Raw genomic sequence first — 26,301 nt, 5'->3', positions numbered from 1 at the left:
CATTAACTGTACTTTGAAAATTTATATTTACTAAATAAAAAATTTTTAAAGATGTGAGTTTATTTTGGTGTAAAAATTTTTTCATAATATGTGAAAATTACGAACTGCGAATGGATTTCAAAAAAAGTCTGTGTCAAATAAACTTAGACTTTAATTGCATTTTCCAAAAATTTTCTTAAATTCCCTAATACACATATGAATTGTGCAATGATTTAAGCTGCTGATAAATGCCTTGATGTTAACCATCTTACTAGCTTACTTTAAATAGCCATAAAGACATACGCATCTTGGAAACAGGCACATAAATGGCTTGCGTCTACATTATAAAGTGAGGAAGAAATTGGATGGATGGTGATTTAATATGATCAATGAGACATGAAATGTGGTGCAGCTCCCAACTGCCTGGTGTGTCCACACTGATCTGCATCAGTGGCAATCCCAGGAGATTCATTTTGTGAGACTTAGAAGACAACTCCTGAGGACAGCATTTGAAAAGGAAAGTTATGGGTGGGGGGTGGAGGGAGAGAAGCCACTGTAATCCATAAGCTGTACTTTGGAAATTTATATTTACTAAATAAAAGCTAAAAAATTAAATGATATCATAATGGTGGTTTATGACATCATGATTTATTATGATTTGCAATAGTAGGTTTATGATGTGTTATTTTATAACTTCTCACTATGACTTCACAATGTTTGGTATATGGCATGGTAGTATTGGTGTATGGTATCACATGGCTTTACTGATATCACAATCATAATATAATAATGGTGGTTTATGATACCACACTTGATTATGGCATCATAATGGTAGTGGTTTATGACACCACAATTGTTTATAATATGGTTTATGATGTTACATTGGTTTTTATAAGTCACACTTTATTGTAACAACACAATGGTTGCTTTAAGATATCACAATGGTAGGTTTATGGCATCACACTACTAGTTAATGGCATCACAATGGCTTTAATGACATCACAATAGATGATACAAAAATGATAGTTTATGACATCACTGGTTATGATGTCACAGTTGTGGAATCATTAATTCCAATTGATTATGACATCATGTTTTCTATGACACCACAATGTAGGATTATGCATCAGAATTTCAGGTTTGTGACATTACAATTGCAGTTTAGGTCATCACAATAGATTGTGAAAAAACAATGATTTTTATATCATAATTATTTTCATAACCTCAACATATGACATCACAAAGGTAAATTTGTATGTAACAATGATTTTTATAAATTTTAAAAAGATTTTATTTATTCATTTGAAAAGTTGAGCTACAAAGAGAGGCAGAGACATCTGCTTGTTCACTCCCCAGAAGGCTGCAATGGGTGGAGCTGAGCCAATCCAAAGCCAGGAGCCAGGATCTTCTTCCAGGTCTCCTAAGTGGGTGCAGGGGCCCAAGCAGTTGGACCTTCTTCCACTACTTTCCCAGGCCATAGGTAGAGAATTGGATTCAGAAGAGGAGCAGCTGGGATACAAAATGGCACCCATATAGGATGCTGGCCCTGCACATGGAGGCTAAGCCCATTATATGACAGTGCCAGCCCCATAACAATGATTCTTATGACTTCACAATTGATTATGGCAGCACACTGTATTTTTATGATATCACAATGGTGGTTTGTCACATTACAATTGATTGTGACAAAATGGTCATCACAATCTTACCTTATTACATCACAATATTTAAGGCACCACAATGGGTTTTGGAAAAATATAATTGATTATGACATCACAATAGTTTTTAGGACATCACAATTACTTAAACATCACAATGATGGTTTATGACATCATAGTAGATTATGCCAAAAATGGTTGATTTAAGACATCACAATTGTCAGTGTGTGTCCTAATTATTTATGGCATCACAATGGTTTTATGACCTATTAATTATGAAATCACAATGGTTTTTAGCATATCATGATTCATTATGACATCACAGTGTTTAAGACATCACATTGGTGGTTTATGACATCACAGTTGAGTATGACAAAACAATGGTTGCTTTATGCTATAAATACTGTTCTCATTGTCCACCACATCATGCCCCTATTTAGCGTTAACTCTGTGGGCAGGCAAAAGCCTGGGTTAACAGTTAAGATATCTATTCTCATATAACCATGAGGCCACTTCATATTGATGAAATAAACTTTTTTCGTAAAGAAACTCCTCTAGGGTATTTTAGTTCAAGTAACAAATAGTGGGGTAATTCAGAAAATTGGTGCCAAGAAGTTGGATTATTATAATTAACTGTACATGAAGATGTGGAGGAGCCTCTGAAATTGCTTTGATGGGAAAGGGTGGAAGAGATTGGAGAAGGCTAGAGAAAGGATAGAGAAAGCATAGATGCCTGATAGGACCTCAGAAGCCCAGGATGCTGGAAGAAATGTGAACAGTAAAGGCCATACTGATGAGATTTCAGATGGAAATGAGATTCCAATGGGGAGCTGAACTGAAGACTACCCATGTTACACAGTGGCAAAGAGCTTCACTGTACTGGGTGTCCTGAGATTGTGTGAGGCTGACTTAAAGACTGTGGACTGATCTTTTTTTTGTCAGAGGAGACTTCAAAGCAGTAAAATATTCAAAAAGTAGCATGGGTGTTAATGGCCATTCTTTGTATATTTTACTGTAAGAATCAGTAACCGAAGGGAACAGGGCAGAAATATTTGGAAAATTTCTAGCTTGGCCAAAGAAGGAAAGAGAAAGCACTGATCTCTTTGAGACAGGAAAAGGCAAATGAGAAAATTCTTGCTAAAGATGTGAGTTCAGACAAAAGAAAATAATGCATTAATAAGTAAGACAATGGAGTAAGACCCAGAAAGCACCCCAGAGACATTTGATGCCACCTTTTCCATCACTGCCACATCAAAGTCACAGAAGTGAAGATTTGTTTCAAAAATCTTCCAAGACAGAGCAATTTATGAAGGGGTTGCAGGTGTGTCATCTGTTGGTGTCACATCTTGGCATTGTCCATGTAGTGCTGGTTTTGGATGCATACAGAGCTGAAGAGATAGGGGGTCACAGAAACTTCCACTGAGACTTCAAAGGGGAGCCTGCAAGGCCAGGTAGAGCTGTGCTTCATGGCAGGAGCCCCTCTATGGAGCAATGCACAGTGAGTCCATAATAACGGAGTTGCAGAGGAAGTCACAAAACAGTAGAGGTGTCAGCATTGTGAGACACATGTTGAGAAAATCTACAAGCAGTGTGTCAGGGTAGTCTGGACAATGACATCAGCTTGCAGCCTTGGAGTGCTCCCGTTTAGTGAAGTCCAACAAATCCATGAATATACAGAGGCTTCCACTTAGATTTCAAAGGATGCACTGGATATTTAGGGTGCTCAGTTCCAGGGCCATAGTCACTACAAGGAGATTCCACTGGTGTAGTTCCTAGTGCAGCTGTATAGAGGAGACTCACATCTGTGACAATGAAGCATGAACAGCAAAACCTGAAGCTGTAATTATGGGTGAGGCTACCCAAGCTTTGAGAACCCAGCCCCCAACCAAGTGCACAGAATAACAGAAAAAAAGTTTGGAACTTAATGTATTTCCTGCAGGATTTTCATCTACCTTGGTCCAATTAATCCTATTTTCTTTTCTGCCACTTGGAGTGAAAATGTATATCTTGTTTATCTCCGGATTGTATCTTGGGATTGCACGACTAGTGTTATTTTTATAGCTAAGAATTTGTCTTAAGTCTCAGATGAGACTATGAACTATGGAATTTTAAAATGTTGCATTGAGTCAAGACTTTGGAATTTGACAGATGGGATCAAAGATGGCCACACTGATTTCACCTGCAGAAGGATGTGAGAAAACTAAAGGAACATGTTTCCAAGGGACTGACTGATGTTTCCAGTGGAGAAATGACAAGACGGAAGAGAGATTGCATGGAACATCATAAGGACAGAGGACTGAGATACTTCTGCAGCTAGCTGTGTGGTGTGGCCAGCTGCCAGCTCGGGATTACCATCTTCCCATGGTAAGAATCTGTTTCTCTGTGCCCCATTGGTGTTAACTTCATCCCGAGTGCCAACTGGGGTCTGAGCAGAAGTTCGGGTCTAAGAAGCCACCTTGTCTCCTTTGCCTCCCCTACATCCACATAAGACCAGATTCAGCTTTTCAGGGCCATGCAGCTGATCTCTGTTCTGCAGCTACCAGAAGTGACAAGAGCCAGAACCAGGGCAACTTGCAAGGTGCAGAACAGATGTCTTGCCTCCTGCAACTGTAGGAGTTTGGGGCATAAGTCCAAAAGCTATGTTCACCCACTCTATATGATCCAGAGGAGCTCCCCTCAGCTACTTGGGGACAGCAACAGCAGCAGCACTTAAAATATCTGGATCTGACATGAGGAAGCATCCTCAGCACCTCCGAGATCATTGTGCTGAGAGATATGGGTACAAGTTAAAAAAAAACACTCATTCATGTCTTGTGGGAACTGGGGGCAGTTTCTTCTGTGCCTTGCAGAACTGGGGTGGCTGATGTTCTATTATAAACTTTGGAGAAATTTGCCCTTGGAACATCTGGAGTTCTCTGTCTACATCACTGTGCTTCAGACAGGTGGCTACCACTGTCCTCAAAACCTGACTTGCATGTCCCAGTTGCTCCCCTTCCAGTCCAGCTCTCTGCTGTGGCTCAGGAGTGCAGTAGAGGATGGCCCAGGTCCTTGGGCTCTACACCCACATGGGAGACCCAGAGAAGCACTTGGCTCCTGGCTTCGGATCAGGGCAGCGTGTCAGCCATAGCAGCCACTTGGAGGGTGAACCAATGGAAAAAAGACCTTTCTCTCTGTATCTCTCTCTCTGTATCTCTCTCTCTCTCTCTCTCTCTCTCTCTCCCCCACTGTCTAATTCTGCCTGTAAAAAAATAAAAATAAATAGGGGCTGGCACTGTGGCTCACTTGGTTAATTCTCTGCCTGTGGCACCGGCATCCCATATGGGCACCAGGTTCTAGTCCTGGTTGCTTCTCTTCCATTCCAGCTCTCTGCTGTGGCCCAGGAGGGCAGTGGAGAATGGCCCAAGTGCTTGGGTGCTTGCACCCATGTGGGAGACCAGGAAGAAGTACCTGGCTCCTGGCTTCAGATCGGTGCAGTGCCAGCCATAGCAGCCATTTGGGGAGTGAACCAACTGAGGGAAAACCTTTCTTTCTGTCTCTCTCTCACTGTCTATAACTCTTCCTGTCAAATGAACCAAAAAAAAAAAGAAAAGAAAATACTAAAAATAGAGAAAGTGCATACACACGGGAAAGTTGGAGGAAAAACTGCACTGAAGATTCTGCAGAAGAGACTTTTTGGATCTGTGTGGAAGGTGCGGATATGCAGCAATGAACATGGACACAACACATGACCCCAGCAGTAGAGAAAAATGCCAGAGAAAGTGCCAGCTTGGAGAGCAAGAGAAAGTGCCAGCTTGGAGAGCAAGGTGAGATACACTCTCTTCTGGCCTGTAGGGTTTTGGCTAAGTTTTATGTTAGTCTAACTGGTTTTTCTTTTTACATAATTTGACACTTTACTGTTTAAGGATTCTCTACTTGTCGTTATGTTTTTACAATTTGACTTCAAAATGCCTTGGAGAAGATCGTTTTGGTTTAGTCTTCTTAGGGACTTTTCTTCTTCCTGTATCCTGATATCCATGTCTATTTCAAGACTTGGGAAATTTGCAACTACTATTTCATTTTATACTTTCTCAGTGTCTTTTACTCCTCATTCAGGAATCATTATCATATGAATATTTTGCCATTTAAACCATTAAACCTGTGATTCACATAAACTTTGTTCATTCTTTTAAATTATTTTCTCTCTATTTTTGTGTGACTGGACTACTTCCAAAGTCTTGGCCAGATATAAAGAGAATTGAAAATTAATCTTGATGTGAATGGAAGGGGGGAGGGAGAGGAAAGGGGAAGGTTGCGGGTGGGAGGGAAGTTATGGTGGGGGGAAGCCACTGTAATCCATAAGCTGTACTTTGGAAATTTATATTCATTAAATAAAAGTTAAAAAAAAGAAATCCTTTCCTCCTTGATGTATTCTGCTTTTGAAACTCTCAATCATATTTTTATTTTACTGATTGAAGTTTTCATTTCCAGTATTTCTATTTTGTTCTTCTTAATGATTTCTACCTCTTTCGTGAAATTTTCATTCATGTCATGCATGTATTCAATGTCTGAAAAAAATCTTCCAGCTGAGAAAATAACCAGAAAAGCTATCCTTAAGAAGTAAATAAGAAATAAGGGATCTCCCAGATAAGCAAAAAAGGAATTCACCAGCACCAGATCAGCCTTTCAAGAAATTCTGGATTCCAAGAGGGTAGAATAGGGAAAGGGCAAGCTACTCTAGGCTATGGGAAAATAGTAAAAATAGGGGCTGGTTTTGGGGTGCCAGATTCTGTCCCGGTTGCTCCTCCTCCAGTCCAGCTCTCTGCTGTGGCCCAGGATTGCAGTGTAGGATGGCCCAGGTCGTTGGGCCCTGCACACACACGGGAGACCAGGAGGAGGCACTTGGCTCCTGGCTTTGGATCAGCATAGTGTTTTGGCTGTAGCAGCCACTTGGAGGGTGAACCAATGGAAAAAAGACCTTTCTCTCTTTCTCTCTCTCTCTCTCTCTCTCTCTCTCTCTCTCTCTCTCTCTCTCCAATTCTGCCTGTAAAAAATAAAAATAAAAAAATATATAGGGGCTGGCACTGTGGCTCACTTGGTTAATCCTCTGCCTGTGGCACCGGCATCCCATATGGGTGCCGGGTTCTAGTCCTGGTTGCTTCTCTTCCAGTCCAGCTCTCTGCTGAGGCCCAGAAGGGCAGTGGAGGATGGCCCAAGTGCTTGGGTGCCTCCACCTGTGTGGGAGACCGGGAAGAAGCAAATGGCTCCTGGCTTCAGATCAGTGCAGTGCCAGCAATAGCGCCCATTTGGGGAGTGAACCAATTGAGGGAAGACCTTTCTCTATGTTTCTCTCTCACTGTCTATAACTCTTCCTGTCAAATAAACAAAAAAAAAAAAAAGAAAGAGTAAAAAGAGAGACAGTGTATACCCAAGGGAAAGTTGGAGGAAAAACTGCACTGAAGATTCTGCAGAAGAGACTTTTTGGATCTGTGTGGAAGGTGCAGATATGCAGCAATGAGCATGAACACAAAACATGACCTCAGCAGTAGAGAAAAATGCCAGAGAAAGTGCCAGCTTGGAGAGCAAGAGAAAGTGCCAGCTTGGAGAACAAGGTGAGATCAGACTGCAGCAGACTGACGCTTGTCATATAGAATGAGGGACAGCCTAGAGGGCTACACTGTCGTTGAGTTCAGTCTAGAGCCCAGAGGGGAATAGGAAGCCTTCTCACTCAATTGAAGAAAAAGGACACTTCTCTCCCCCATTCCCCACCATGGTGCCTGGCAACCAGATGAGAAAGGGAGGGCATGCTTTTGGACAAAAGCAGGTAGCAGCTGTGGTGGCTCTTGTGCTCACACCTCATGACTGTGTGAATCCAGTGTGCTGAGAGGGTGCAGGGGGTACCTGGTTCTCAGGGTAATCATGTGCCGTTTCACATGCTCAGAGCTCCCTGCCTGCCTGGGGTGGGTCACTGCAGTGGTGTATGTGCTCACATTGAGGACTGCACAGTTTGTTTTTGCAGTTCCTGTGAAAGTGTGGATGAGCACTGCACACACTGAGGGCTAACACCTGGGCATTGGTCATGTTGGGAGAGGAAATGAGGGTGTAACTACAGATAAGAGTACCCCCTTTCTGTTAACAAGAGATCTACAATGCCTAAATTGATGGTCACCCTGGATACTCCACCCACCCTTTAACACTGACTCCCTGGACACACCCAGCACACATTCCCTGGGTACTCACTGAAACAGCAGAAACCCCACTAAACCACAGAGGCAGAGTTCAAAGCTAAAAACAATCAGAGGTAAAAACCAACAATTATCTTCACAAATGCCTGAAAATACATCCATAAATTAAAGAAACAAGAATAAGGAAGTTGGCACCAGTTCTGTAGCATAGTAGGCTAATCCTTCGCCAGTGGCCCATAAAGGCACCAGTTTATGCCCCAGCTACTCTTCTGATCCAGGTTGCTGCTTGTAGCCTAGAAAAACAGTGTGAGATGGCCCAACAGTTTGGACCCATGCACCTGTCTAGGAGACCTGGAAGAGGTTCCTGGTTCCTGGTTTTGGATTGGCTCAGTATTGACCATAGTAGCCATTTGCATAGTGAACCAACAGATGAAAGACCTTTCTATCTATCTTGCCCTCTTTATGTCTGTAGTTGTACCTCTCAAATAAATAAAATCTTTAAAAAAAGAATGAAGAAGACAACATGACTCCCCCAAAGGATAGCAACACTTTTATATTAGAATGTGAAGATGAAGAGATTGATAAAATGCCTGAAACAGAATATAAAAGACTAATCACAGGAATACTCCTAAGTATTCAAAAGCAAATTCACAAGTTAAAGAAATATATACATGACAGGAATAAAAAGTTTTCCCATGAAATTGAGATTTAGAAGAGAAATCAAAATGAAATATTACAAGTTAAGAATTAAATATATAAATAAAGAGTACAGTGGAAAGCATTAACAGACATGGTGAGGCAGAAGAAAGAATATCCAATCTAGAATAAAAACCTTTGGAAATTTTTCAGTAAAGTAACATTAAAAAAAAGAAAGAGGAAGTTAGAAAAATTATAAAAGTGTAGGAGATTTATGGAATGTTATCAAATGACCCAACGTACAGGTCTTAGGACTTCCTGAAGGTGAGTAGAGAGAAAATATTAGAAAGACTATTTCCTGAAATAATTAAAGAAAATTTCATAATTTGGATAAATAAAGGGATGTCCAAATACAGAAAGCACATAGAACACCAAGTAGACATGACCAGGAAAGATTTTCACGACACATTGCAGTCAAACTTTCCATAGTAAAACAAAAACAAAAGATTCAAAAATATGAATGAGAGAAACACCAGATTACTTTCAGAGGATCTCCAACTAGAATTAGCTGAATTTTCATCAGACTCCACAGGAGATGAGAGAAAAGACATAGTACAAGTAATAAGAAAAGAAACACTTAGGAAAAAAATACCAGAATACTGTACACTGCAAAGTTCTCATATATGAATGAAGGTGAATAAAAGACCTTCTATAACAAAGAGAAATTGAAAGAATTTGTCATCATTCATCCAGCTTTACAAAACATGCTTAAAGGTGTGCTACACACAGAAACACAGAAAGATAGTCATCATTATGAAAGAATATGAAGGCAGAAATTCCCCCAGTAAAAGTACAAAAGAAATAGAAATCAAACAACAGGAATATTTATGGAAAAATAGCAGGGCCAAGTTGTTCTTTAGCATTAGGAACCTTAAATGTAAGTGGCCTAAATTCTCAAATTAAAATATATAAACTGGTTCAATGGATTTAAAAAAGGCCTATTTGCTGCCTATTGGAAACACACCTCACCAACAAATATACACACTGACTGAAAGTGAAAAGAAGGAAAAATATATTCCAAATTAAAATAATGCAAAAAAGAGCAGGTATAGCTATCCTAATATCAGACAAAATAGATCTTAACACAAAAATTGTTAAAAGAGACAAAAAAGGGCACAAAGCAATGAATAAAGATCAATTCAACAGTGACTATAATAAATCTTCAACATTTTAGTAAAATTTCAGATAATCAAAGATTTCTATGCAAATATGGCACATAACAAGTCAAGCATAAATTAAGATGGGGAGTCTGGAGAATTTCTCATTTCCTAGATATTCCAGAAAGCTATCATTACAACATACAGGGCTCTCTCCTCTATTTTAATCTTACCAGTTCCAAAGACAAGAAGAAGGAGTGAAATACATACACACAGCACATGCACACACATGCACACATAGGGTGGTAAGCAGAGAATCTAATTCCTTTTTCCAATCACCTAAGTCTTCCTTTAATTCACTAAAAGAAAACTGCAGATATCTTCATTGGTTTCCCTTTTTCTAAAGATTTCTGTAACCTTAATTGCTGCCATAATTATTTTTTATTTTTGCATTTTAACATAATGAAATTCAAAAGGAGCTTCATAGTCAGAACACCTGAATACCTGTGTAACTGCAGGGGCACCTAGATAAGAGTAGCTGCCAAATTCAGTGATCAAACTTTTTGAGTTCCACGACAAGCTATGGCTCACGTGACATTCAGGATAATTTTTCAGACCACTGAAATTAGCAGTTACAATACAGAGAAGTGAAGACGTGATGTAAAAGATTAAGTACTTGGTTTCATTAACATGTTTACCAATTCAAGTCATAAAATATTCCTCATTATTATTCATGCAGGTAATTGAGAAAGATAGTGCAGAAATTAAATAAAAAATTATTCCTTCCCTTCCTCCCACTCTCTTGTACTCTACAAAATGTTTTCCCTGGGACTAGGCCTTGAAAACGCCCCTAGATATTAGTATGTCATGCATTACTGCCTGCAATTTAAAAGGCACAATTTGTCATGATTTTGATTACATTATAAAAATGTCCACATGAATAAGTCTTTTTTAAAAAGGTTGAAAACTACAGTAAATCTACACTTGACCACTGTTTTGTGTTATGTAGTGTGGGGAGCAACTCGGACTAGTCTAAGTTACTGGAATTAAGACTTATTCTATGCATCTGCTCTCCCACAATATGGTGCTGGGAGAGGAGTAAACAACTTCTATACAGGTGCCTCCAGTTCGACCAATAACCTGCAGGAGCTGATCCTGCTCCTGATTGGAGGAGAGCAGCATACTCGGCGTGTGGGTAGCTGAGTTGGGATTGGTGGAAGAGGGCTATAAAGGAGGAGAGAGACAACATGCACCAGGAACATCTAAGAGGAACACCTGAGGAACACCTGTGCAGCCCCCGAGAGAGCCGGCCGGCGGTGTGCGGCTCCCCTGCGGAAGTGGGGAAAGTGGCAGGGGGAACCGCCCTTCCACGGAGGTGGAAGGACAGCAGCCAACCCGGGAAGAACCAGCAGCAAACCCGGGGAGGGCCGAGCAGACAAAAGAACAGTGCAGGGTCCTGTGTCGTTCCTCCGCGAAGAGGGGGAGCGACAATGTAGAAGTCATAGATTTGGTAAAGCATTGTAACAATTTAGGAAAGCATCCAAATCTTTAAATTATGGTTGAAATTTATGTTTTAATCTACAAAATTGCATGAAGGCTTACTTCAGAGACCTCCTATCATTCTAAAATTCCTTAAGCTGGACAAATCACTTTCAATGTAGTTCATTATGAACAACATCCTTCAAAAGCACATCTAATTGTTTGCTCTGCATTTTATAATGTTAACCTACATAGGGCTGATCTTAATTATTCATGAATATCAAATACGATAGGAAGACAAACCTGAGAGAAACATTTACAATACAATACCATAATTTGCTAAATTCATCAGTAACAGTATTCTCTTTTTTAAAATATTTATTTATTTATTTGAAAGTCAGAGTCACACAGAGAGAGGAGAGGCAGAGAGAGAGAGAGAGTGAGAGAGAGAGAGAGAGAAAGAGGTCTTCCATCCAATGTTTAACTCAATTGGCCACAATGGACACAGCTGTGCCGATCCAAAGCCAGGAGCCAGATGCTTCTTCCAGGTCTCCCACGTGGATGCAGGGGCCCAAGGACTTGGGTCATCCTCTACTGCTTTCCCAGGAAACTTCAGAGAGCGGGATCAGAAGTGGAGTAGCCAGGTCTGGAGCCATAACCCATATGGGATGCCAGCGCTTCAGGCCAGGGCATTAACCTGCTGTGCCACAACATGGGCCCCAACATTATTCTATTAAAAAAAACCTTCTTAAGTCTTTCTTCTCTTTATTTACCAATGGATTGTGGAAAAACGTGCAATTTTATCTTCACATGAAAATATTTCAATGCATGATGATCTTGCTTGGTGGAACTCTCATCCAACTCTTTTCCATCCTATTGTAAAGGTTAAAAAAAAGCAGTAAACTAGGATGGAACTACCTTGTTACCAGTCATACTGTCTGAAGGCTTTCCGAATATGTTGGTTTTTCCCTCCTTCTGTCTCTACTTTGTTCTTTCAGCTCACAATATGTAGGCTGGTGTGTTGTTAACATTTGTTCATAGGAATAGTTTTTCTCCTGACTAAAGTCCTATCTCTCCATAGGTTGTTTCTTTATGTAGTATTTGCCTTGCTCAGTTCCTGCCTGATTGTATTGATAAGTTCTTCTTTTAGCTTTGCTAACTCTTTTCTCATTTCATCTAAAATATCCTGCTTCAGTCTGTTATAGTAAAGTCCTTTTGTCTGGACATCATTGGCACTGGGATGTGATGAGGGGGTGGATTTTGGTCTTGAAATGACAGGTGACTTGCTGCCATTCATGGCATTTGTTCTTTCCCGAGGTTTTCTTGTTGGTTCGGGTGTGCTTGTTGATGAGGCCTTAGAAGTTACAGCCTTTCCCACTCCAGCTCCTTTTGTCTTTGCTGTTCTTGTAGTTACCTTCTTTGAATTTCCATTTCTTCTTGGATGGGCCATTCTGAACTTGGGCAGGTAGCTGTGAATTTTGTCTAGGCAATGTTGGCCCTGTTTCTTGTGAATTTAATGATTCTAAGCCATGTGTCATGGCACTTGTGCAGCCACTGGCATCTTCTTTGCTGCAAAAGTTGAGATCATACACCTGTCTAGCATCTCACCACTGATGGAAGATCTGTGTAGCTTGATTGTATTTCAACCCTTTAGGAATGGCACAATTTATCACAACTTGATGGTTCTGAATGTGCTGTTGCCTGCATGGTGATAGATGTGAAATCTGCTAAACGCAGCAGAGCCACCAGCTTCCTATTGGAATCATAAACCATCACAGCAGATTGAGAGATTGCTTGAGAGATGCTCTAGTAACTCATGGTGCCGGCAGTGCCAAGGCTTCCCCAGCAGCTGGGAGAAGCAGGAGGCATGAGCTGAGGGAGTTTCTGCTCCAGGGGTAGGGGATGCAGCTAGGAGCCATGAAACAAGTGTCCAGCTCCTCCTTCAGCGGGCTGGGGGATACACCATCTCCTCACACAAAGCTGAGGCACCGGCCATAATGTGAGAAGGTGGCAAGAGAAAGGCTGGGGGAGGGGTGAGAGGCTGAGGCATGGAGCGGGTCCCCAGCTTTTGCTGTCTCCCACCTTCTCCTCCTTGTCTTCATCCTCTTCCTCCCCTGTTCTCAGAGCTTCCTCATCTGCCCGTGGAGGGGTGCCCACCAGGGCTGTACACCAAGGCTGTGTGCAACCCCAAATCATTTCTTATAGTCACTTTGCATGTAAATGGACTCAACCTTCCAGTTAAAAGACACAGACTAGCTGGATGGTTTAAAAAGCAAAATCCATCTATTTACGGCCGACAAGAAACACATCTCACCAATAAAGATACACATAGACTGAAAATGAAAAGATGGAAAAAGATACTGCATCCTAGCAGAAACCAAAAATAGCTGGTGTAGCCACCCTAATATCAGAGAAAATAGACTTTTAACACAAAAACTATTAAAAGAGGCAAAGAAGGGCACTATGTAATGATCAAGGATCAATTCAACAGGAAGACATGACTATTATAAATGTATGCACCCGTAATTACAGGACACCTGGCTATTTAAAAGAAACATTGAAAGACCTAAAAGGATACATAGACTGCAATACCATAGTAATGGAGGACTTCGATACCCCTTTCAGCAATGGACAGATCAATGAGATAGAAAATCAAGAAGGAGGCCGGCGCCGTAGCACACTAGGCTAATCCTCCACCTGCGGCACTGATGCACCGGGTTCTAGTCCCAGTCAGGGTGCCAGATTCTGTCCTGGTTGCTCCTCTTCCAGTCCAGCTCTCTGCTGTGGCCCGGGAGTGCAGTGGAGGATGGCCCAAGTCCTTGGGCCCTGCACCCACATGGGAGACCAGGAGAAGCACCTGGCTCCTGGCTTCAGATCAGTGCAGTGTGCCGGCTGCAGCACACCAGCCGCCGTGGCCATGGGGGGAGGGTGAACCAATGGAAAAAGGAAGACCTTTCTCTCTGTCTCTCTCTCTCACTGTCTACTCTACCTATCAAAAAAAAAAGAATCATTTAAAAAAGAAAATCAACAAGGAAATTGTAGATTTTTGGACACAATAGACCAAATGGATCTAACAGATGTCTACAGAACTTTTCATCCCACAGTTGCAGAATAAATATTTTTCTCACCAGTGCATGAACTTTCTCTAGAACTGACCACATGCTAGGCCATAAAGCAAGTCCCAGCAAAATAAAGAAAATCAAAATCAAACCATGCTTCTTCTCTGACCACAATAGAATGAAGTTCGAAATCAGCAACTCAGGAATGTCTACAACATATGGAAACACACAGAGATTGAAAAAATGCTCCTGCATGAACAGTAGGTCATTGAAAAAATCAAGAGATATAAAATCTTTGAAAATTATGAAGATTATGATATAACATATCAAAATTATGGGATACAGCAAAAGCAGTGCTAAAAGGAAAATTTACAGCAGTTGAAGCCTACATCAAGAAATTATAAAGGCACCAAATAAAATAGCTATTAATGCATCTCAAAGACCTAGAAAAACAAAAGCAAACCAAAGCCAAATCTAGTAAAAGTAAAGAAATCATTAAAATTAGAGAAGAAATAAACAAAATTGAAAATGTATACAAAGGATCAGCAAAATGAAGAGCTGGTTTTTTGAAAACAAACAAACAAACAAAATTTGCACATCACTGGTCCAAACTAACCAAAAAGAACACAGGAGACTCATATCAATAAAATTAGAGGTGAAAAGGAAATGTAACAACAGACACCACAAAAATAAAAAAAATTCAGAAATTCCTACCAATAGCTGTGTGTCAAAAAACAGGGAAACACAAAAGCAATGGACAGATTCCTCCACACATACAACCTACCTAAATTGAGCCATGAAGACATAGAAAACCTAAACAGACCAATTACCAAGACAGAAATTGAATCAGTAATAAAGATGCTCCAAATAAAGAAAAGGCCACCATCACCTTACTTCCTAAACCTGAAAAAGATACAACAGAGAAAGAGAACTATAGACCAATTTCCCTGATGAACATAGATGCAAAAATCCTCGGAAAATACTAGACAACCAAATCCAGCAACATATCAGAAAGATCATTCTCCTGGACAAAGTGGGATTTACCTCTGATATGCAGTGATGAATCAACATTCACAAATTAATCAATGTGATACATCACATTAACAAGTTGAAGAACAAAAACCATATAATTAAATCAACAGATTCAGAGAAAGCATTGGATAAAATACAATGCCCTTTCATGATGAAAACTCTCAGCAAATTGGGTATAAAAGGAACATCCCTCAACAACCATGGCAATTTATAACAAACCCATGTCCAGCATCATATTGAATGGGGAAAAGTTGAAACCATCCCCACCATTATCCAGAACCAGACAAGGAGTCCCACTCTCACCATCGCTGTTCAGTATAGTCCAGGAAGTTCTAGCCAGAGCCATTAGGCAGGAAAAATAAATCAAAGGGATACATTGGGAAGAAGGAAGTCAAACTATCGCTATTTTCAGATGACATGGTTCTGTATATAGTAGATCCAAAAGACTCCACTAAGAGACTATTGGAACTCATAGAAGAGTTTGGCAAAGTAGCTAGATATAGAATCAATACACAAAAATCAACAGTCTTTGTATACACAGACAATGCCATGGCTAAGAAAGAACTTCCAAGATTAATCCCATTCACAATAGCCTTAAAAAATCTGATAGCTTGGGATAAATTTAACCAAGGACGTCAAAGATCTCTACAATGAGAATTATAAAACATCAAAGAAAGAAATAGAAGAGGATACAAAAAAATGGAAAAAATCTTCCTTGTTTATGGATTAGAAGAATCAATATCATGAAAATGCCCATACTACTGAAAGCAATTTACAGAATCATTGCAATACCACTCAAGACATCAAGGACATTCTTCTCAGATGTAGAAACAATGATACTGAAATTCCTATGGAAACATAGGAGACTCTGGATAGGTAAAGCAATCTTATACAACAAAAACAAAGTGGGAGGCATCACAATACCAGATTTTAAGACATACTACAGTGAAGTAATAATCAAAATAGCCTGATACTGATACAAAAACAGATGAATAGAACAATGGAACGGCATAGAAATACCAGAAATCAATCCAAGAATCTACAACCAACTTATCTTTGACAACAGAGCTAAAATCAATCCATGGAGCAAGGACAGTCTCTTCAACAAATGGTACTGGGGAAATCTGGATTTCAAAATGCAGAAGTATGAAGCAGGACTTCTACCTTACACCTTACACAAAAATCCATTCAGAAATGGACTAAAGATCTACATCTATGACCTGATACCATCAAATTCTTAGAGAACATTGGGAAAACCCTGCAAGACATTGGCATAGGCAAAGATTTCTTGGAAAAGACCCCAGAGGCACAGGCAATCAAAGCCAAAATTCACAAATGGGATTACATCAAATTGAGAAGTTTCTGTACTGCAAAAGAAATACTCAGCATAGTGAAGAGGCAAGCAACAGAATGGGAGAAACAATTTGCATACTCTACAACTGATAAAGGATTAATAACCAGACTATATAGAGATCAAGAAGCTCAACAACAACAAAACAAACTACACAATGAAAGGATGCATAAAGGTTTAAACACATTTTTCAAAATGGAAATCCAAATGGCCAACAGACACATAAAAAATGTTCAGGATCACTAGCCATCAGGGAAATGCAAATCAAAACCACAATGTAGTTTCACCTCAGCCCCTTCAGAATGGCTTTCATACAGAAATCAAGAAACAGAAAATGTTGGTGAGGATGTGGGAGAAAAGGCATCCTAATCCACTGTTGGTGGGAGTGTAAACTGGCAAAGCCACTGTGGAAGACAGTATGGAAATACCTCAGAAATCTGAATATAGACCCACCATAAGACACAGCCAGCCCACTCCTGGGAATTTACCCAAAGGAAAGGAAATCAGCATATGAAAGAGTTATTTGCACCCCTATGTTTATTGCATTCAATTACAACAGCTAAGACACTGAATCAATAAAAATGCCCATCAACTGCAGACTGGATAAAGAAATTATGTGATATGTACACCATGGAATACTACACAGTGGTAAAAAAAAATCTAATCATTTGCAACAAAATGGATGACACTGGAAATCATCACACTTAGTGAAATAATTCAGTCCCACAGGGAGAAATACCATATGTTCTCCCTGACCTGTGGTAACTAATAGAGCACCTAATAGGCAAGGTATAGATGTAAAATTGACACTTTGAGAAGCAATGACTTTGTACAGCCCTTGTCTCGACTATAGAGGAACAGTTTTTTTTCCATGCTATTTGTTGAACTTTTTACTTAATATAGAGATAATCATATGTGTAGGAAGTTAATTGAAAATAAATGTTAGTAAAAAATAAGAGTGGGAATAAGAGAGGGAGGAGGAAGGGGGTGGGAGTGTGGATGGGAGGGCAGGCACAGTGGGAAGAATCACCAGGTTCCTAATGTTGTAACTGTGAAATTATGAGGTTTATAACTGTAAAACTGTATAGTTCTCCATACATTATTATGGACTTACTTTTAAGGGCACAGTTTAAAAACTTGCCATGGGACCCCAAATACCCTTGAGCTAGGTGGAAAAAACAGCACTTTAAGTGTTAAAGTGAACATATGTATAGGATTAAGTGTTAAAGTAATCATATAGAGAGTATTAAATGTTAAAATGATTATACAAATAGGATTAAGTGTTTGGTAATAATAATAGAATTAAAAAGGAGGGAATGCTCCAACATGGGAAGCAGTCCACACAGCAGACTCATAGAATGACAATTACTTCAAGTAGCACTGTGGTCCTTAACACATTCTGGTGTGGCTGAAAATCCCATGAGAGCATTTCAGACATAGAATGCCAAGACACTGTGGCAAAAAGTGTCCTACATGAAGGGCCTACATGGGTGAGACTCCAGTGGAAAGAAGTGGTCATCAAAGAAGGAAGTACTTTACTCTGAGAGGAGGGGAGAACTTCCACTTTGCTCATGGCCTTGTCTAAATATGGAAGGAGTCAGTGGACTCAAAAGGCTTCCACTTGGGGCCGGTGAAGTGGTGCAGTGGGTTAAAGCCCTGGCCGGAAACGCCAGCATCCCATACGGGTGCCGGTTCTAGTCCCAGCTGCTTCTCTTGCAATCCAGTTCTCTGCTTATGGCCTGGGATAGCAGTGGAGGATGGCCCAAGTCCTTGGGCCCCTGTACCCATGTGGGAGGCCCAGAAGAAGCTCCTGGCTCCTGCCTTCAGATTGGCACAGCTCTGGCTGTTGTGGCCATCTGAGGAGTGGACAACCAGATGGAAGACCTCTCTCTCTATCTCTACCTCTCTTTGTAACTCTGTCTTTCAAATAAATAAAATAAATCTTTTTTAAAAAATGCTTTCACAGCATAGGCAGTGCATGTCAAGTGCCTCAGGTGATCACTGACCGCATACATAAGAGCGTTAATTGTTAAATTAACAACAGGAGTTGCTGTGCACTAATTTCCCATGCAGGACCCCTGTCCTCAAAGAGTTGGATTATGAGAGTTAATAGTAAAACTTGTTCTCAAAGATTTACTTTGTTTTAGTGTATTAACAGATGTATGAATTTTTTTTTTTTGACAGGCAGAGTGGACAGTGAGAGAGAGAGACAGAGAGAAAGGACTTCCTTTTCCATTGGTTCACCCTCCAATGGATGCCGCTGCCGATTCGCTGTGGCCAGCGCACTGTGCTGATCCAATGGCAGGAGCCAGATCCTTATCCTGGTCTCCCATGGGGTGCAGGGCCCAAGTACTTGGGCCATCCTCCACTGCACTCCCGGGCCACAGCAGAGAGCTGGCCTGGAAGAGGGGCAACCGGGACAGAATCCGGCGCCCTGACCGGGACTAGAACCCGGTGTGCCATTGCCACAAGGCGGAGGATTAGCCTAGTGAGCCGCGGTGCCGGCCAGATGTATCATTTTTGGTTTCTTCAAGGTGAATTAGGTTTCTCAAAAAAGTGCTTAAAATAAAAAAAATTAAAATTTAATTAATTAAAGCTCAGAAAGGTTTACTTTTATTGAAAAAGTATTTTTCCTTATTGTAAAAATAATCCTTCTTCCGTTCTTTTTTTAAAAAAATATTTATTTTATTTATTTGAAAGAGTTATAGAGAGAGGTAGAGCCACAGAGAAAGGACTTCCATCCACTGATTCACTCCCCAGATGGCTGCAATGGCTGGACCTGTGCTGATCTGAAGCCAGGAGGCAGGAGCTTCTTCCGGGACTCTCATGTGGGTGCAGGGGCCCAAGGATTTGGGCCATCCTCTACTGCTTTCCCAGGCCATAGCCTAGAGCTGGATCAGAAATGGAGCAGCTGGGACTCAAACTGGCTCCCATATGTGATGCTGGCACTGCACGCTGGAGCTTTAACCCATTGCGCCACAGCACCAGCCCCCTTTCCTGTGTTCTATTACACAGTAGAGTAACAATTGTCAATTCTGCATGTTGTCAAAACATGGATCCAAAAACATGAATGTGGACATGAGGCTATTTGAAACAAGGCACAGAAAGATAAATGCCCCACAACCTCACTTATGTGGAATTTAAGAAAATCACACTTAATCACAGAACAGGGTGGTGGCTGTCAGGGCTAAGAGTGAAGGAAATGGGAAAATGTTAGCTGAGCACACATTTGCAGTTAGGAGATAAATTAACCACTCCAGATCTTAATACTCAACACTGTTACTATATGAACATGCTATTACATACTCACAACTTAGTAATATCTTATATATTCTCTTAAAAAGTTAGCAATGAAAGGAGATGCATATGTTAGATTATCCTAATCATTTCATAATGTACAAGTAAAAGAGGACTCCAAAAAGGTTATGAAAAAAAGGCTGGGTTTATTCCAGTACAAAAAGGGATTAAAAGATAATGTAAATTCTCCATAACTTTTCAAAAGGCCCCCACATATCAGAATATCAGGTTGCATACCTTGAATATGCACAAATTTTGTCAACCATACTCCAAGAATATTTGAAAATTTTAAAACAAGCAAAAGTAAACAAGCTCCTATATTAAAATATAATCTCCAAATAACTTAGTAAACTAGATATATCTTTGGGATTGGGAAGGCTTTCATGGAACAGAAATAATTTTTAAAACACTCATGAATTTGAATAGCCAAACTTTGTATTTTGAAAGTGCAAAGACAGATGGCAGCCAGTTGAGGGAACAGTAAGTGTTAAGGTGATACCCAAGTGCCAAAGTACAGGAACCTCCTGCCCGTGTAAACCCTGGACAAAAACCCCGAGTCAGATAAAAGTTTTGCTTTTCTCTCACCCAATCTATGTTACTGTGTTACTGGAAACAGAAAACAGAGCGAGACATTCCAGAAACATCTGTGCTAAGAGCTCAGCGTCCTGGAGGAGACCCTGCTGCCCACATATTTAGAACCTCAGGGAAATCAGGTCCTGGTGTAGAAGGAAGGAGGAGCCAAGGAAGGAGGACACGGGGCTGCCTCCACACAGCTGCCCAGGGATGGCTCCAGGGCCACGAAGTCACTGCAAGCAGGTAAGGGGCCAGGTGTGGGGGGGTCCCAGGTACCAGGGAGGGGGCTGGGCGGTGGGGGTCCTGGTGCCAGGGTTGGAGCCGGGCGTCGGGGGTCATGGGTGCCAGGGAGGGGACTAAACGATGGGGGTCCCAGGTGTCAAGGATGGGGCCAGGAGTCAGGGATCCCGGGGCCCAGAAAGGAGCTGGGCGATGGGGGTCCCAGGTACCAGGGATGGGGCTAGGTGCAGGGGGTTCAGGGTGCCAGGGAGGGGGCCAGATGTTGGGGTACTAGGTGCCAGGGAGGGGGCTGGGCATCTGAGGTCCCAAGTGACAGGGAGGGGCCGGACCTTTGGGGTCCCGGGTGCCAAGGATGGGGCCAGGCGTCAGGGATCCTGGTGCCCAAAAGGGAGCCGGGCAATGGGGGTCCCAGGTCCCAGAGAAGCGGCTGGGCATCTGGGGTACCGGAGTGCCAGGGAGGGGGCCAGTTGTCGGGAGTCCCGGGTGCCAAGGAGGAGGCCAGATGTTGGGGTCCCAGGTGCCAGGGAAGGAGTCAGGGGTCCTGGGTAGCAGGGAGGGGGCATGGCGTCAGAGGTCTTGAATGACAGGAAGGGGCCAGGCATTGGGGGTCACGGGTGCCAGGGAGGGGGTCGAGGGTCTTGGGTGCCAGGGAGGGGTCAGGCATTGTGGACCGGTTGACAGGGAGGGTCCAGGTGTCAGGGATCCCAGGTGCCAGGGAAGAGGCTGGAATTTGGGGTCCCAGGTGTCAGGGAAGGGGCCTGTGGTCACGAGTCCCGGGTGCCAGTAAGGGGGCTGGGCGTCTGGGGTCCCGAGTGACAGGGAGGGGCCGGGCATTGGGAGTCCTGGGTACCCAGGAAGGGGCCGGGCGGTGGGGGTCCTGGGTACCAGGGAAGGGGCTGGGCATCAGGGAAGGAGCTGGGCATCAGGGGCCCAGGGTGCCAGGGAGGGGGCCGGACTTCGGGGGTCATGGGAGCCAGGGTGTAGACCAGACATCAGGGCCACAGGTGCTAGGGAGGGGGTTGGGGGTCCCGGGTGCTAGGGAGGGGCTGGCCATCAAGGTTCCGGGTGCAGGGAGGGGACAGGCATCAAGGGTCCTGGGTACCAGCGAAGGGGCTGGGCAGTGGGAGTCCTGGGTGCCAGGGAGGCGGCCGGGCCTTGGATGTCCTGGGTGCCATGGAAGGGGCCGGGAGGCAGGGTTCCTTGGTGCCAGGGTGGGGGCCTGGAAGCAGGTGTCCTGGGCATCAGGAAGGGGACCGGAAATCGGGGGTCATGGGTGCCAGGGATGTGGCCGGGCATCTGCAGTCCCAAGTGATAGGGAGGGGCTGGGTGTTTGGGGTCCCAGGTGCCAGGGAGAGGCTGGGTGACAGGGTTCATAGGTTCCAGGGAGGAGCCGGGCATTGAGGGTCCTGGGTTTGGAGGGGTCCGGGCATCAGGGGTTACAGATGTCAAGGAGGGGGCCAGGTGTTGGGGATCCCAGGGCCCAGTAGGGAGCTGGCATTGGGGTTCCCGGGTATCAGGGAAGGGGCTCGGCATTGGGGGTCATGGGTGCCAGGGAGGCGGCTGGGCGTCAGGGGTCCTGGGTGTTAAAAAGAGGCTAGGTGCTCGGGATCCTGGGGCCCAGGAGGGAGCCAGACAATGGGGGTCCTGGGTACCAGGGAAGGGGCCTGGCATCATGGGTCCAGGATGCCAGGGATTGGGCCGTTCTTCAGGGGTCCTGGGTATCAGGGAGGGGACCGGTGTCTGCAGTCCCAAGTGACAGGGAGGGACTGGGTGTCGGGGGTCCTGGGTGCCAGGGAGGGTCCAGGCTTTGAAGGTCCTGGGTGCCAGGGAGGGTTCCAGGCATAGGGGGTCCCAGGTGTCTGGGAAGGGGTCAGGGGCCCCAAGTGCCATGGGAGCCAAGCATCAGGGGTCCCGGGAGCCAGGGAGGGGCCGGGCATTGAGGGTCCTGGGTGCTAGGGAGGGGCCAGGCATCAGGAGTCACAGGTGTCAGGGTAGAGGTCAGGGGTCCTTTGTGCCAGGGAAGAGGCCGGGTGTCGACATCCCATGTGCCAGGGAGGGGTTGGGTTTCAGGGGTCACAGGTGCCAGGGTGGGGGTCAGGGGTCCAGGGTTCCAGGGAGGGGTCGGGTGTCAGGGGTCATAGGTGTCAAAGAAGGGATCAGGGGTCACAGGTGCCAGGGAAGAGGCTGGGCATAGACGTCCTGGTTACCAGGGAGGGGTCAGGCATCCTGGAAGGGTCTGGGCATCTGGGGTCCCAAGAGACAGGGAGGGGCCGGGCATTGGGGGTCACAGGTGCCAGGGAGGGGTGGGAGGCCCTGGGTGCCAGAAAGGGGTTGGGCGTCAGGGGTCCCGGGTGCCAGGGAGGGCCAGGCATCCGGGGTCACGGGTGCCAGGGAGGCGGCCAGACGTCAGGTGTCATGGGTTTCAAGGAGGGGTCCAGGCGTCAGGGATTCCTGAACCCAGGAGGGAGCCAGGCGATTTGAATCCCAGGTACCAGGGAAGGGGCTGGGCGTCAGGGGTCCAGGGTGCAAGGGAGGAGGCCAAGCATCAGGCGTCCCATGTGTCAAGGAGGGGCCCAGGCATCAGGAGTCACCAGGCCCAGGAGTGAGCCGGGTGATAGGGGTCCCAGGTACCAGGGAAGGGGCTGGGCATTGGGGGTCTGGTATGCCACAGAGGGGGCCAGGCTTCAGGGGTCCCGGATGCCAGGGAGGGGGCCGGATGTCAGGGGTCACTGGTGCCAGGGAGGGGGCCAGACATCAGGGGTCACTGGTGCCAGGGAGGCGGTCGACAGACCCGGGTGCCAGTGAGGGGCGGGGCATTGGGGGTCCAAGATGCCACAGAGGGGGCCAGGCTTCGGGGGTCCTGGGTGTCAGGGAAAGTGCTGGGCAGCAGGGTTCCTTGGTGTCAGGGAAGGGGCCAGACATCAGGGGTCACGGGTGTCAAGGGAGTCGGGTGTCAGGGGTCACAGGTACCAGGGAGGTGGTCGGGGGTCCTGGGTGCCAGGGATGGGCTGGGCGTTGGGGTCCAGGTGCCAGGGAGGGTCCATCCAGGCGTCAAGGGTCCCAGGTGCCAGGGAGGAGGTCAGGCGTCAGGGGTCCTGGGTGCCAAGGAGGGGGCCAGATGTTGGGGATCCTGGTGCCCAAAAGGGAGCTGGGCGATGGGGGTCCCAGGTACCAGGGAAGGGGCTGGGAGTCTGGGGTCTGGGGCGCCAGGGAGGGGGCCAGTTGTCAGGGATCCCGGGTGCCAGGGAAGGGGTCAGGTGTCAGGGGTCCCAGGAAACAGGGAGGGGGCCAGGCGTCTGGGGACTTGAGTGCCAGGGAGGGGCCGGGTGTCGGAGGTGATGGGTGTCAAGGAGGGGGCCAGACATCAGGGATCCCAGGGCCCATTAGGGAGCCAGGAGATGGGGATTCCAGGAAAGAAGGCTGGGTGTCAGGGGTCCCGGGTGCCAGGGAAGGAGCCTGGCATCAGGGGTCCCTGGTACCAGTGAGGGGGCCAGGCCTCCAGGGTCCTGAGAGACAGGAAGGGGCCGGGAGTTGGGGGTCACAGGTGCCAAGGATGGGGTTGGGGGTCCTGGGTGCCAGGGAGGGGCCAGGCGTCAGGGGTTCTGGGTGCCAGGGAAGGCCAGGTGTCGGGGGTCACGGGTGCCTTGGAGGAGGCCAGACATCAGGGGTCACGGGATTCAAGGTGGGGTCCAGGCCTCAGGGATCCCTGGGCCCATGAGGGAGCCAGGCGATTTGAGTCCTGGGTACCAGGGAGGGGCTGGGCGTCAGGGGTCCCTGGTGCCAGGGAGGGGCCGGGCGTTGAGGGTGCTGTGTGCCAGGGAGGGGGCTGGGCGTTGGGGGTACCGCGTGTTAGGGAAGGGGTCATGGGTCCTGGGTACCAGGGAAGAGGCCGGGAGTCAATGTTCCGGGTGCAGGGAGAGGGCTGGGCGTCTGCTGTCCTGAGAGACAGGGAGGGGCTGGGCATCATGGGTCACTGGTGCCAGGGAGGGGGTTGGGTGTCCCGGGTGCCAGGGAGGGGTCGGGCGTCAGGGGTCTGGGTGCCAGGGACGGCTGGGCTTCATGGGTCACGGGTTTCAAGGAGGGGTCCATGCATCAGGGATCCTGGGGCCCAACAGGGAGCTGGGCGATGGGGGTCCCAGGTACTAGGGAAGGGGCTGGGAGTTGGGGTTCCAGCGTGCCTGGGGGGAGGCCAGACGTCAGGGTTCCCGGGTGTCAAGGAGGGGAGCAGGTGTCAGGGGTCACGGGTGCCAGGGAGGGGGCCGGACGTTACGGGTAAAGGGTGTCAGGGAAGTTTTCAGGTGTCACGGGGCCCAGAGGGAACTGGGCGATGGGAGTCCCAGGTACCTGGAAAGGGGACTGGAGTCAGGGGTCCCGGGTACCAGGGAAGGGGCCAGGCATCAGGGGTTCCAGGTACCAGAAAGGGGCTGGGCTTCTGTGGTCCCATTGACAGGGAGTGGGCGGGCATCGGGGTTCCCGGGTGCCAGGGAGGGGTCGGGCATTAGGTGTCCCGGGTGCCAGGCAGGGGCCGGGTGTCTAGGGTCCCGAGAGACAGGGAGGGGCCTGGCGTTGGGAGTCACGAGTGCCTGGGAGGGGGTTGGGGGTTCCAGGTGCCAGGGAGGGGTCGGGCTTCAGGGGTCCAGGTGCCAGGGAGGGCCGGATGTTGGGTGTTACAGGTGCCATGGAGGGGGCTGGACGTTGGGGTTCAAGAGTTTCAAGGAGAGGTCCACGTGTCAGGGATCCCTGGGTCCAGGTGGGAGCCAGGCAATTTGGGTCTTGGGTACCAGGGAAGGGGCTGGGTGCCAGGGGTCCAGGGTGCCAGGGAGGGGCCGGGCATTGAGGGTCACGGGTGCCAGGGATGGGGTTGGGGGTCCCGGGTGCCAGGGAGGGGCAGGGCATCAGGGAAGGGACCAGGCTCTGGGGATCCAAGGTGCCAGGGAGGGCCCGGACATCGGGGTCACGGGTACCAGGGAACGGGTCGGGGTTCTCGAGTGCCAGGGAGGGACTGGGCGTCGACAGTCCCAGGTGCCAGGGAAAGGCTGGGTGTCATGGGTCCTGGGTGTCCTGGTATGGCCGGGCGTCGAGGGTCCCAGGTTGTTGGGTGTCCTGGGTGCCAGGGAGGTGTCGGGCATTGAGGTTTGGGTGCCAGAGAGGGGCCGGGCGTCAGGGGTCCCAGTGACAGGGAAATGGTCAGGCATCTCAGTTGCCAGGGAGGGGCTGGGCGTCTGGGGTCCTGAGAGACAGGGAGGGGCCTGGCGTCGTGGCCACGGGTGCCAGGGAGGGGGTTGGGGGTCCTGGGTGCCAGGGAGGGGTCGGGCATCAGGGGTCTGGGTGCCAGAGACGGCCGGGCTTTAGGGGTCACGGGTTTCAAGGAGGCGTCCACGTGTCAGGGATCCCAGGGCCCAATAGGGAGCCGGGCGATTTGGGTCCCGGGTACCAGGGAAAGGGCTGGTCATCTGGGGTCCAGGGTGCCCGAAAAGATGCTGGGCATCGTGGGTCATGGGTGCCAGGGAAGGGTCGGGCATCAGGGGTCTGGGTGCCAGAGACGGCCGGGCTTTAGGGGTCACGGGTTTCAAGGAGGCGTCCACGTGTCAGGGATCCCGGGGCCCAATAGGGAGCCGGGCGATTTGGGTCCCGGGTACCAGGGAAAGGGCTGGTCATCTGGGGTCCAGGGTGCCCGAA

At 46.4% G+C, this 26,301-nt stretch overlaps 1 protein-coding gene and 1 long non-coding RNA gene across 3 annotated transcripts in view; one reads left to right on the top strand and one right to left on the bottom strand.

The window, feature by feature from the left end:
* The window catches only part of LOC100355262 (L-lactate dehydrogenase A chain), a 591,718-nt gene that overhangs the window by 333,856 nt on the left and 231,561 nt on the right, over positions 1–26,301 (top strand). The gene's annotated exons all lie outside the window — the stretch shown is intronic.
* Positions 1–26,301, bottom strand: part of LOC138847844 (uncharacterized) — a 46,192-nt gene that overhangs the window by 18,157 nt on the left and 1,734 nt on the right. The window lies entirely within an intron of this gene.

This window comes from Oryctolagus cuniculus, assembly GCF_964237555.1.
Source record: "Oryctolagus cuniculus chromosome 17 unlocalized genomic scaffold, mOryCun1.1 SUPER_17_unloc_1, whole genome shotgun sequence".
In the NCBI taxonomy this organism is placed as follows: Eukaryota; Metazoa; Chordata; class Mammalia; order Lagomorpha; family Leporidae; genus Oryctolagus; species Oryctolagus cuniculus.
This window is presented reverse-complemented; position numbering and strand designations above follow the sequence as displayed.